This window comes from Lolium rigidum, chromosome 1 (assembly GCF_022539505.1).
Source record: "Lolium rigidum isolate FL_2022 chromosome 1, APGP_CSIRO_Lrig_0.1, whole genome shotgun sequence".
In the NCBI taxonomy this organism is placed as follows: Eukaryota; Viridiplantae; Streptophyta; class Magnoliopsida; order Poales; family Poaceae; genus Lolium; species Lolium rigidum.
Genome location: NC_061508.1, coordinates 144,569,222 through 144,580,469, shown reverse-complemented (window position 1 = coordinate 144,580,469; position 11,248 = coordinate 144,569,222). Strand labels below are relative to the sequence as shown.

At 40.6% G+C, this 11,248-nt stretch overlaps 1 long non-coding RNA gene across 1 annotated transcript; it reads right to left on the bottom strand.

Moving 5' to 3' along the window:
* Positions 1-6,316: 6,316 nt before the first annotated feature.
* Positions 6,317-7,704, bottom strand: LOC124682531. The gene is made up of 3 exons (XR_006996321.1): positions 7,685-7,704; positions 7,163-7,365; positions 6,317-6,376 (listed from the first exon to the last, which is right to left on the bottom strand). It is a non-coding gene; the product is annotated as an uncharacterized LOC124682531 (long non-coding RNA).
* Between the last annotated feature and the right edge of the window lie 3,544 nt (positions 7,705-11,248).

Below are 11,248 nucleotides of genomic sequence, written 5' to 3'. Positions count from 1 at the left end.
AAAGAAGCCGGAGGACGTCGGCCTCCTGATTAAAGAAGACCCCGGTGTCATTTATGATTAAAGTAACTTTGTAAAGTAGTTTGTCTAGTCAAAGATGCCGTTAGGGTTTCTTCCCCTGTAAGCCACCCTCTCCCCTATATAAGGAGAGGGGGCACACCCCGTACGCGGGTATGTGAGCCCTTGTATTCAGAAACCTGTAACTTGTGGAGATCAATCAAGAAGAAGATCTAGAGCGAGTTCTTCCTTATGTCTTTCTTCTTCTACCTCTAGCCTTGGCTAAGTTCTTGAGGAAAGCATCCGGATGTTCATCCCATCTAATTGCAAACCCTCCCCCGAATCCTCTAGCGTCCATTCGGCCCCAACTTAAGCCATCCTATGGCATCTGTCTGTTCACCACGACGACAGCATTGCCCCTAATTGTTATTGATGAACCATGTGATGGTAATGATTCAATTTAGTTCAATGATGTTAATTTGATTTCCATACTTTGTCGGAAATAAATCCATGTCTGAACCTGTACAAGGTAATGAAGACTTGCTCACTTGGTATTGCTTGCTAGTTGGACATTTGGTTGGTTTTGATGCTACTGGTTCATTTAAATGCATTAAATGCTACTATGGTATGCTACTGTGGTATCCTTGTGAAGAAAATGATGGATTCTTGTGAGCTTATGGTATGCTACTATGCTACTCGTGGTATCCTTGTGAAGATTTACTTGATGGATTGTTGTGAGCTTATGGTATGCTACTATGCTTATAATGCTCGATTAGTGGGGATGCTTACTCGGATCATGTGCATATAGTTCATATAGTTCCCTAAAAAGAAAGAATGCTCCCCGGCCGGATGCTTGATGTCTTGGCTCAACCAATGATGCAAAGGCCGAGGCAAAAACTTGGATAAGAACGAGATACTAAAATAGAGATATTCACATTAGGGAATCATGTAAATGAATGCCACTCGTGGTATCCTTTGAAGAAAATGGGAAGTTTCGATGGTTTAAAAGACTAGGTGATGTTAGGTTATTAAGTTGGTCTGTCAAGGTTGGTTTTATCCGGTTAACTTGGATAGGCTATGTGTTCTTGCTTACTTATGCATATCCATCTCTACCGGATTGACTAGCTCGGGCTTGGCCTCTCTCTTGCCAGGCATCACTTGGTTACTACCAAGTGATGAATAATCCCTTATGGTACCCCAGCTTTGTTTTGAACTCAACCGAGTAATGATAAATTTCTATTTCTTGTTGGCTTTGATGAAAATAGAGATATCCACGAGTAGGGGATCATGTAAATGAATGCCACTGTGGTATCCTTTGAAGAAAAAGGATCTGTTTCGATGGTTTTAAAAGGCTAGGTGGTGCTAGGTGATTCAGTTGGCTACCAAGACTTGTCTCATCCGGTTAGCCGGATATGCTATGTGTTGTTGCTTGTTTAGGCATATCTATCACTTACTCGGATTTACTTGGTTCTTGATTGGCCTCTCTTTTCCCAGCATCACTTGGTCTATATACCAAGTGATGAATAATCCCTTTGGAGCATCTCGCTCCATGCATGCTATGTGTGTTTGAGCATCTTGACTTATGTCACCATGGTTGCTGGTTTGTTGGTGTTTTTGTACTTGCCGATGATTAGATGGTTGGTCGATCACTCGTACACTCGGGGGTGGAGCAAGTGAGCCTGGTGTGATGGCACAAATATCAATATTTTGTGCACCCTACCTGGCCTCACTTACTCCATCCCTGGATGTTAATATTTGTTTCGACCAACAAAGTATGAGGCATTCCATTTAGTTCATACTAGCTACTTCTTAATTGCATTGGCCTTTCTTCCATTTTAGTGCCGATGATTAAATTGTTTGGTCACTTGTACACTCTGGGGTGGGGCCGGTGAGCCTGGTGCGATGGCACAAATATCAATCTCTTGTGCATTCTACCTGGCCTCACTGACCCCATCCCGGAATGTTAATATCTCTTTCGACCAACAAAGTATGAGGCATATGATATCTAGTTGAGATACCACTTGGCTCTTTCTTCCATTTTAGTGCCGATGATTAGAATGTTTGGTCACATATACGCCGTAATATACTTTGTAGACGGGCCCCCCTTTCCCCGGCCGCCGTTCCGTGAACGAGTCTTTGACGAGACAACAACGCTGACCTGCCTCTCCGGTGCATCACCACTTTTCTTCTCTCGCCGTCCAGTACGTGAACGAGTCCTTAATGCAAAGACGGTGTCGGCCTCCCTAGCATCATGCCGACCCTCATGCCGTGCTTCAGGCCGTGTCTCGAGCGCCTGCACTCTTCGCCTTTTTGCCCGGTGAACGAATAGACTAATCGTTGGAATAGTGAAGCCGATGACGGCCGATCGCAATTTAATCTTGCGACCGGCCGTCATCGGTTTCCTTATTCCAACGATCGACCTATTGGTTCACCGGGCAAGAAGGCGAACGAAGGCAGGCGCGGGACACACGGCCTCGAAGCGCGGCAACACGGCTCGGCATAATGCTGGGCAGGCCGGCACGGTCTTTGCATCAAGGACTCGTTCACCGGACGGCGAGGGACTCGCCGTGGTTCCGCGCCGGAGAGGCAGATCAGCGTCGTTGTGTCGTCAAGCACCCTTTCACGGAACGGCGGCCGGGGAAAGGGGGCCCTTCTGCAAAGTATACTGCGGTGTATACTGCAACTATGGTTTCTGACCATAATATTTGTGTTGACCAACAATGTATGAGGCACTTATTCCATTTTGTCATTCCATTTGCTTTGAGATTTTCAAAATGCCGATGATTAAAATGTTTGGTCACCGTACACTCGGGGGCGGCGTAAGTGAGTCTGGTAAGATAGCACAAATATCAATCTCTTGTGCATCGGACTTGGTCTCACTTACACCGTCCCCGAATGTTAATATTTGTGTTGACCAACAATGTATGAGGCATTTATTCCATTTCTCTTGTGCATCGGACTTGTTGGTCTCACTTTCTTCCATTTTCATCATAGTAGGAACTGGATGAAGGACCCCGATGCAAGCGAGCCTGGTGGGTAGAGATGAGGGAGCAAATGAGGAACCGGATGAAGACTACTTTGTATCTCGAAATTGTGAATTTTGTATGAATTAAGAGTTGTAGGCAAAACATTTGACACTTGCCACTATATATGTATCACGATCGGGCTCTAAGTAATGTGATGATGATGTCTATGTTATATCTGTGCAATGTACATGATATTTATATTATATCTGAATGTTGCTGTATATAACTTCGTATATCCGTATATTGCTGTCTATAAACTGCATGCGTATAGCAGGCATCACAAAATCGTGTATAATACAAGCAAATTCTGCGGCGCACTGAAAACCAATTTTGTGGCGCACGCTTTTCTGTGGCGCACCTAAGAACACGTGCGCCACAGAAACCTTAATTCTGTGGCGCATGGGCCTGTGCGCCACAGAAACCTTATTTTTGTGGTGAAGTTTCTGTGGCGCACCTCCCATGCGCCACAGAATTCATTTTTGGTGCGCCACTGATGAGGCTTTTCCTACTAGTGTAATGATATGATCTTGTTATTAATAACATCCTATGTTCATGATCAGGAAACCATCATCATCGATTAATCAACAAGCTAGTTAAATGAGAGGCTTACTAGGGACTCTGGTTGTTTACACAACACACATGTATCAATGTTTCCGGTTAATACAATTATAGCATGGAGTGTAAACATCTATCATGAACACTAAGATATAACAATAACTATTTTATTATTGCCTCTTGGGCATATCTCCAACATATTAAACCTTGGTTTCGTACTGAGGGAAAACTTGCTGATGTGCTCATCAGACCTTCCTCTTGGGATTTCCCAACCGCTTCCACAACAACTAACAACAAGATTGTCTGGCACCATCACCGGAGCACCATCAGGATTTTCTGGCGCCATTACTGGGGAGAAAGAGGATTTCTGCAAGGGGAGTCTCTCATCTCCAATCTCTTTACTTTGTTATAGTTTGCTTTATTTTTTGTTTTGTTTGCTTCATTATATCAAAAACACAAAAAATAGTTTCTTTCTATAGTTGTCTTGATATCAAAAACACAAAAAAATTGTTTCTTTTATAGTTGTTATTTTGTTTCTAGTTCATTATGTTGATTCCTAAGTACGATCTAATTAAAGGACGTATCTGTAGGTAGTGGTTCTCTAATTGGGAAAGATACCATTGAAAAATCTTCAATCATGTTAGTAAGCATAAAGATATTGAGGATAAATCCCTGGTAGAACTTGCTCCTAATTATGAAACTCCTGCAGCTTGTTTAGTTCAATGCTGGAGGCAAGATTTGTTAGCCTTAATTCTTTTATGCAGCAAATGTTTCTTAAACTCCATGAAATTGAGGATAATGAAAAGAAAGACTTTATACTAGAAACTTTTCTTAAAGAATTTAAAGATGTTGTTATAGAAGCTAGGAAAGTTTTTGATCGGTTTGAGAAGTTAGGCTCATGTGTAGATATCTTTGGTACACTTCAAAAAATAGACAAAACCAAAGATAGAAAATAAAGTAAAATACCAATACCTTTCAAATTAGTAGCAATGCATGAAGCTTGGGAAAAGAATTTTGATTGGATTGTCCCGATAATCCATTTGATAAAAGTAGTGAACTGATACGTCCATTTTGCATCACTATTTTATATCATATTTACTGTTATTCACTGATATATTTCATATTTAGAGATGATACTTATGTTATTTCACCTATTTTGCATGTTTCATGATTATTGGAGAATCACTCACCGAAGTCAGGATTCTGCTGGAAAAAGCACCGTCAGAATGCAATATTTCTGAAGATCAACAATTGACGGAAATTACAGCGAAGATCTTATTTTTCCAGAAGAATGAGCCAGCTAGAAGGAGGAGCCGAGGAGGGCCGCCATGGCCCCCCCATAGGCCGACGCGGGCCCTGCCTTGGCCGCGCCGCCTTGTGGGGAGGGGGCCCACAGCCCCTTCGGCCGCCTCTCTTCCGCGTACTTCATCTACCCGAAAACCTAATGTGCTGGGAATAATCGCGAGGAGACACAGCCGCCTCTGCGGGACGGAAAACACCAGAGAGAAAAGAGCTCTCCGGCAGGCTGAAATCCGTCGGGGAAATTCCCTCCCGGAGGTGGAAATCGACGCCATCGTCACCGTCATCGAGCTGGACTTCATTGGGATCATCATCACTGTAGCGATCCGACCCGGTACGGGTTGAATCTCTGTGCATAATAGTGCTAGTCCCTGGATCAATCGCTAGCACACACAGTTTAAGATGTAATACCAAGAAACAAAGGTCTTTATTACATCGCATGATCCGAGTAATTACAAAGTAAACATTACAAATTGCATAGCCCGAAGCTAGCATTATATCAGAGTTTACAACGAAACATATCAGCATGGAGTCCTTCGTCTTCATGTGCCACAGGCGAGCATGTCGAGTATAGACTCGTAACCCTAACCATTGAACCTCACTCGTTCATCGAAATATCTGCAACATAAAACGTTGCAGCCACGCAGGGTCAATACATTTGGAATTGTATTGGCGAGTATCACTAGAGACTTATAACAAACCTATCAAGTACATTTTCAAGGCCAGGGTTCAAACTTTTATTTTGCACAAAGCAATCATATTATCATCCTAGTTTTTATCCCAAGGATTTTAATCTCCGAACTCCTATAGTGCACATGTGAGTAGGCCAAGCTCAGGGCCCCTACCATGCTAATCTCCTTTTCTTCATTGCACATGTCAGTAAGTCAGGCTCAATGCCCTTGCCATGCCAATCTCCATTTCACTAGTGTACATGTCAGCAAGTCAGGCTCAATACCCTTACCATGCCACCACCAGTGTACATGTCAGTAAGTCAGGCTCAACGCCCTTACCATGCCACTCACTACCAGTGTACATGTTAGTAAGTCAGGCTCCATGCCCTTACCATGCCACTGGAGCTATACATGTCAGTAAGTCAGGATCAAAGCCCTTACCATGTCGGTCGACCTACAACCTTCTCAAGTACTATTCATATCCACCCCAATTCATCCAATAATTGTTTTGTCAACTCAAAACTAACCTTTCAACTAATACATACTCATGACATGATATTCCACTCACTTATAAAGTAAGCATATCCAAGCAATCAAACATAGGATGACTACAAATGAATCCAATCATAAAAACATATGGCTATCCTAAGCCGGGTTTCATAGCAATAGCACACAATTCATCACTAACAATTCTACACATGTACTTGTACTAAAATCATACTACACGTATAGAAAAACAATAGATATGTTATGATCAAAAGTTCAACTTGCCTTATTTGTCGCTAGCGTTCGCACTCTCCTTGCAACAACAGGTATTACACTCCGCACGATCTAGATGATACAATAATCACAATAAATATCCAGAGAGCACAAACAGAGAATTCACATAACAAAGTAATGCATGCATGCTCTAGGAATAATTTAGATTCAAAAATACTTTATAACAAAGTTGTTTATTCAATAGGAATTTCAAATAGGCATTTTAACATGGACAATATCCTTCTATATAAAATAGTTTCATAAATGTTATAAACATGTACTAATTTATAGAAAATCTCGGTAACTTTAATTTGGCGTTGGAATCAAGATAAAAGCGTTTACCAAATTTATAATACATTGAAAATACTATAGTACTAGTTATAAATTTAAAAATCTGCAACTTCCGTAAAAATACAATCTAACGTACCAAGGTGTTCTTCTCATTTTTATGAATGCAGGGGTGTATTATTTCCTAATTTTGGACGTGTATTTATTTTTCTAATATTTTTACAAGATTAAACATGTCGCGGTTAAATTTTGATGTTGTACGAAAAGTTGCCCGGAAAATTTTATTGGATGGAGAAACTCTCTACAGGAAAGTCGTAGAGGATTTAATTATAAACTCAATGAAAGAAGAATCATCTAAAACCGAGTTATGAATGATTTGATATAGAATTTTAAAGTTAGAGATGAGCTAGTACAATACACTAAGGAATCGATTGGAAAATGAGTCGCAACCTGTACAGATTGAGCTAAAACGAACCATCAGATCTGGATCTAAGGGACCGCAACTGAACGGCCTTCATTTAGTCTTAAACGTACATGCACGATTCAAGTAACGAGCTGCCGGCTACTTACAGCTGCCGAAGCACGACGGTGGCTGGTCGGGCGTGGGGCTAGGCGTCACTCCGCTGATCTCCTGGCTCGGGAACCATGTGTACAGGGACCAGCTCGTCGCGGAGAGCTCGCTGGTGATGTCATCGTCGATCTCTTCCTGGAACAGCGGCGACAAGCGGACGGATCGGTGACAGGCGCCGGACATCTTCGGAGAGGTTGCTGCACTACAAATACGAGCGAAACAAATATTTAGAAGATACGCAAGGACGAGTGGAAAACAAGGAGCACGAGATTGAGATAGGGGTCCTTCTGTTCCGGCCAAATAGTCAGCGAATTGAACCTCCGAAGCTCGGCGGCGACGATGGCGAAATCCGGCGAGAAATTTTGGCAGCCTAGCGGCGCTAAATTTAGGGTTTTTAGGGAATAAAAACAGGGGAGATGTTGGAGTATTTATATGCGAGGTTTTGTGCCAAAGGAAAAAGCAATCCGAGCTGAATCGAGCGAGAAATCTGGGATTTTTCCCGTGTCAGTTAGAACACGTACGCGCTCTGGTCTTTGGCTTGGAGGTTGGGGATGACGTGCGGGCCTCACGCGGCAGAGAAAGAAAAACAAAAATAGAAGAGGACGTGGGTTGCACTAGGAAACGTGAGGCTGCGCTGCCTCGCTCGCGTGCGCGGGCTGGCCTCTGGCTTGCGTGAGCAGCCTGGCTGGTTCCTCTTCTCTTTATTCCTTCTTTATTTTCTGTCTTAATTTTTAGAATTTGTGTTAGACATCTAAACTAATTTAAATAAAATCTGTAAAATTCTTAACAGTTAAATAGTGCATTTTGGAATACTTTTTCAGTCCAAAACAAAAAATACAAAAGTATACTTTATGCACTTGGCCTTATAGGCTATTTATGAAATCTAGAAACATAATTTTGATTTTACGAAATCAGGTAATTAAAATATTTTCTGAAACTAAAACATTTGGTAGGTTTTATTTCAACATGGGTTTTAATATTGAAGTTGAGATGACTCAAGCGACTTTATAAAATTAATTTCGGTCAAAACCAAATTACGAAAATGTTATGATGCATATAATGCCTTAGATGGCTATTGAGAAAAAGTAAAAATAGACTTTAAGTTATTTTGGGTAGAACAAGTTTGTCAACATTTTGAAAACTAAACCTTCGGATATTTTCTTGTAGAGCCATTTGGCAAACTTTCAAAAATGACTTTATGTTTAAAGAGACAACCAAAATTGAATAGTTCGAAACCCACTTCACAAAGTTAAGAAAACAATTCTAAAAGTTTTAGTTTCTTCTAATATAAAAAAAATATAGAATATTAATTATATTTTCTCCTTTGAATCAAGTCCTCAAAAGTTTCTTTTCATTCATAATTTTCAACCAAGTCAAGCAATTCAATCAACTTAAATTATTAATTGTTTTACATTCCAAAATTTGAAAATTTTGGGATGTTACAGACTACCATCCTTAAAAGGAATCTCGTCCTCGAGATTCGAGAAAGGCTGGAAAGAAAGATGGTTTTGCGATATGTTGGGGTGGGCTACCACCCTTAAAAGAAACTTTTGTAGGCTGTCTTATGTCTTGGGTTCAGGCTAAGCTTATCTTGGGTATGACTTAGCACATCGTAGGATATGACTTGACAACAGGTCATCTTTTGAAAACATCTATGGTTTTTGAGTTAATATCCAATAGGTGATTGTTTATTCACATATAGTGAACAACATATCTCTTAAAAGTGACCTGAGTAGGCTTTTCCTCATGGTTAGGCTTCTAATCAAAATGGTTGGTTGTTTGACTAATGGGTCACTCTTTGAGTCAATCAGAAGACCAAAATGAGAGGACTTCACGACATCATTCATCCTCTTACTTGTTAGTGTCATCGACAGTCTTCCACTATCTTCATCTTGTATTGGATGTTCATTTTCATTGTAGTCCTACGCTTGGCAGCACTTGCCTGCTATAAGGGTATAATATTATCCACGCTGGGGATTAGGCTTATCATCGACATCTCTTTTGTAGGTATATCTCTCTAGATTCGAAAAGTCAATATTACCAAAGCGAATAATAAGAGTAGTAGGAATGGTGATCAATCCATCCTGCACCCAGATCATTACTCCGTATTTGATTTATTGAATCTCGTATTCTAACACTTGGTCAACCTCCCAAGTTTGATAAAAAAAATCATGGAGTATTGAATCAATGTTTCAGTCCCCATTATTGAATTGTTTTGAAAACATTTCTATCGGTTCTTATCTAGGTTTTTGCGTATCTCACACTCTATGCTTCCTCATCTTGATAGGAAACATCAATGTTCGTTTAACAAATGTTGTCTTCATGGCGAATTACCGAGAAAATATTTGTTGGGTTGGATATAGATGAGAATAGATAGAAATATTCTAGAGAAGATTCCTACCCGCAAAATAGCGAGATCAAGGCAATTCATCTTACAAACAAAATCTAACAAGCATCAAGCAATATGTTTCACACAAACAAACTAGCATGGTCATACCTCAATTTGGTATGATCAATATTTTGTCACTTTATCGTTGGTTCGCTAAAAGATAACTAATGGTGGTCTACTCAATTTCTATATTGGATGCATCAAGTTTCTATTCTAGTCCTTCGGTGTATCTTCAGGTGTTGTGCAGTATGCATCGAAGTCTTCTGCAAGTTCTTCGTTTGTCTCCCATGCAACACTTCTAGCAAAGTCGAAGAATGTCACATGAAGCAGCAGTCCTCTCTTCAGGTACAAGGTTATCATCTCTCCTTGTTGATAGTTTTGATAAGGTGGTCATCTAAAGTGAGAGGAAAACAATTTTGAAGATGGAATAGATGAGAATACCAGAAGTTTAAAATCCAAACATCTTTTGATTCAAATAGGACTAGACAAATTTTTCATCCTAGGGTCTTCCTATTTCTAATCCAAACCTAGGGTCACGAACCTACAGTCAACACAATGCTCTGATACCATCTGTAGCGATCCGACCCGGTACGGGTTGAATCTCTGTGCATAATAGTGCTAGTCCCTGGATCAATCGCTAGCACACACAGTTTAAGATGTAATACCAAGAAACAAAGGTCTTTATTACATCGCATGATCCAGTAATTACAAAGTAAACATTACAAATTGCATAGCCCGAAGCTAGCATTATATCAGAGTTTACAACGAAACATATCAGAATGGAGTCCTTCGTCTTCATGTGCCACAGGCGAGCATGTCGAGTATAGACTCGTAACCCTAACCATTGAACCTCACTCGTTCATCGAAATATCTTCAACATAAAACATTGCAGCCACGCAGGGTCAATACATTTGGAATTGTATTGGCGAGTATCACTAGAGACTTATAACAAACCTATCAAGTACATTTTCAAGGCCAGGGTTCAAACTTTTATTTTGCACAAAGCAATCATATTATCATCCTAGTTTTTATCCCAAGGATTTTAATCTCCGAACTCCTATAGTGCACATGTGAGTAGGCCAAGCTCAGGGCCCCTACCATGCTAATCTCCTTTTCTTCATTGCACATGTCAGTAAGTCAGGCTCAATGCCCTTGCCATGCCAATCTCCATTCCACTAGTGTACATGTCAGCAAGTCAGGCTCAATACCCTTACCATGCCACCACCAGTGTACATGTCAGTAAGTCAGGCTCAACGCCCTTACCATGCCACTCACTACCAGTGTACATGTTAGTAAGTCAGGCTCCATGCCCTTACCATGCCACTCGGAGCTATACATGTCGATAAGTCGGGATCAAAGCCCTTACCATGTCGGTCGACCTACAACCTTCTCAAGTACTATTCATATCCACCCCAATTCATCCAATAATTGTTTTGTCAACTCAAAACTAACCTTTCAACTAATACATACTCATGACATGATATTCCACTCACTTATAAAGTAAGCATATCCAAGCAATCAAACATAGGTTGACTACAAATGAATCCAATCATAAAAACATATGGCTATCCTAAGCCGGGTTTCATAGCAATAGCACACAATTCATCACTAACAATCCTACACATGTACTTGTACTAAAATCATACTACACGTATAGAAAAACAATAGATATGTTATGATCAAAAGTTTAACTTGC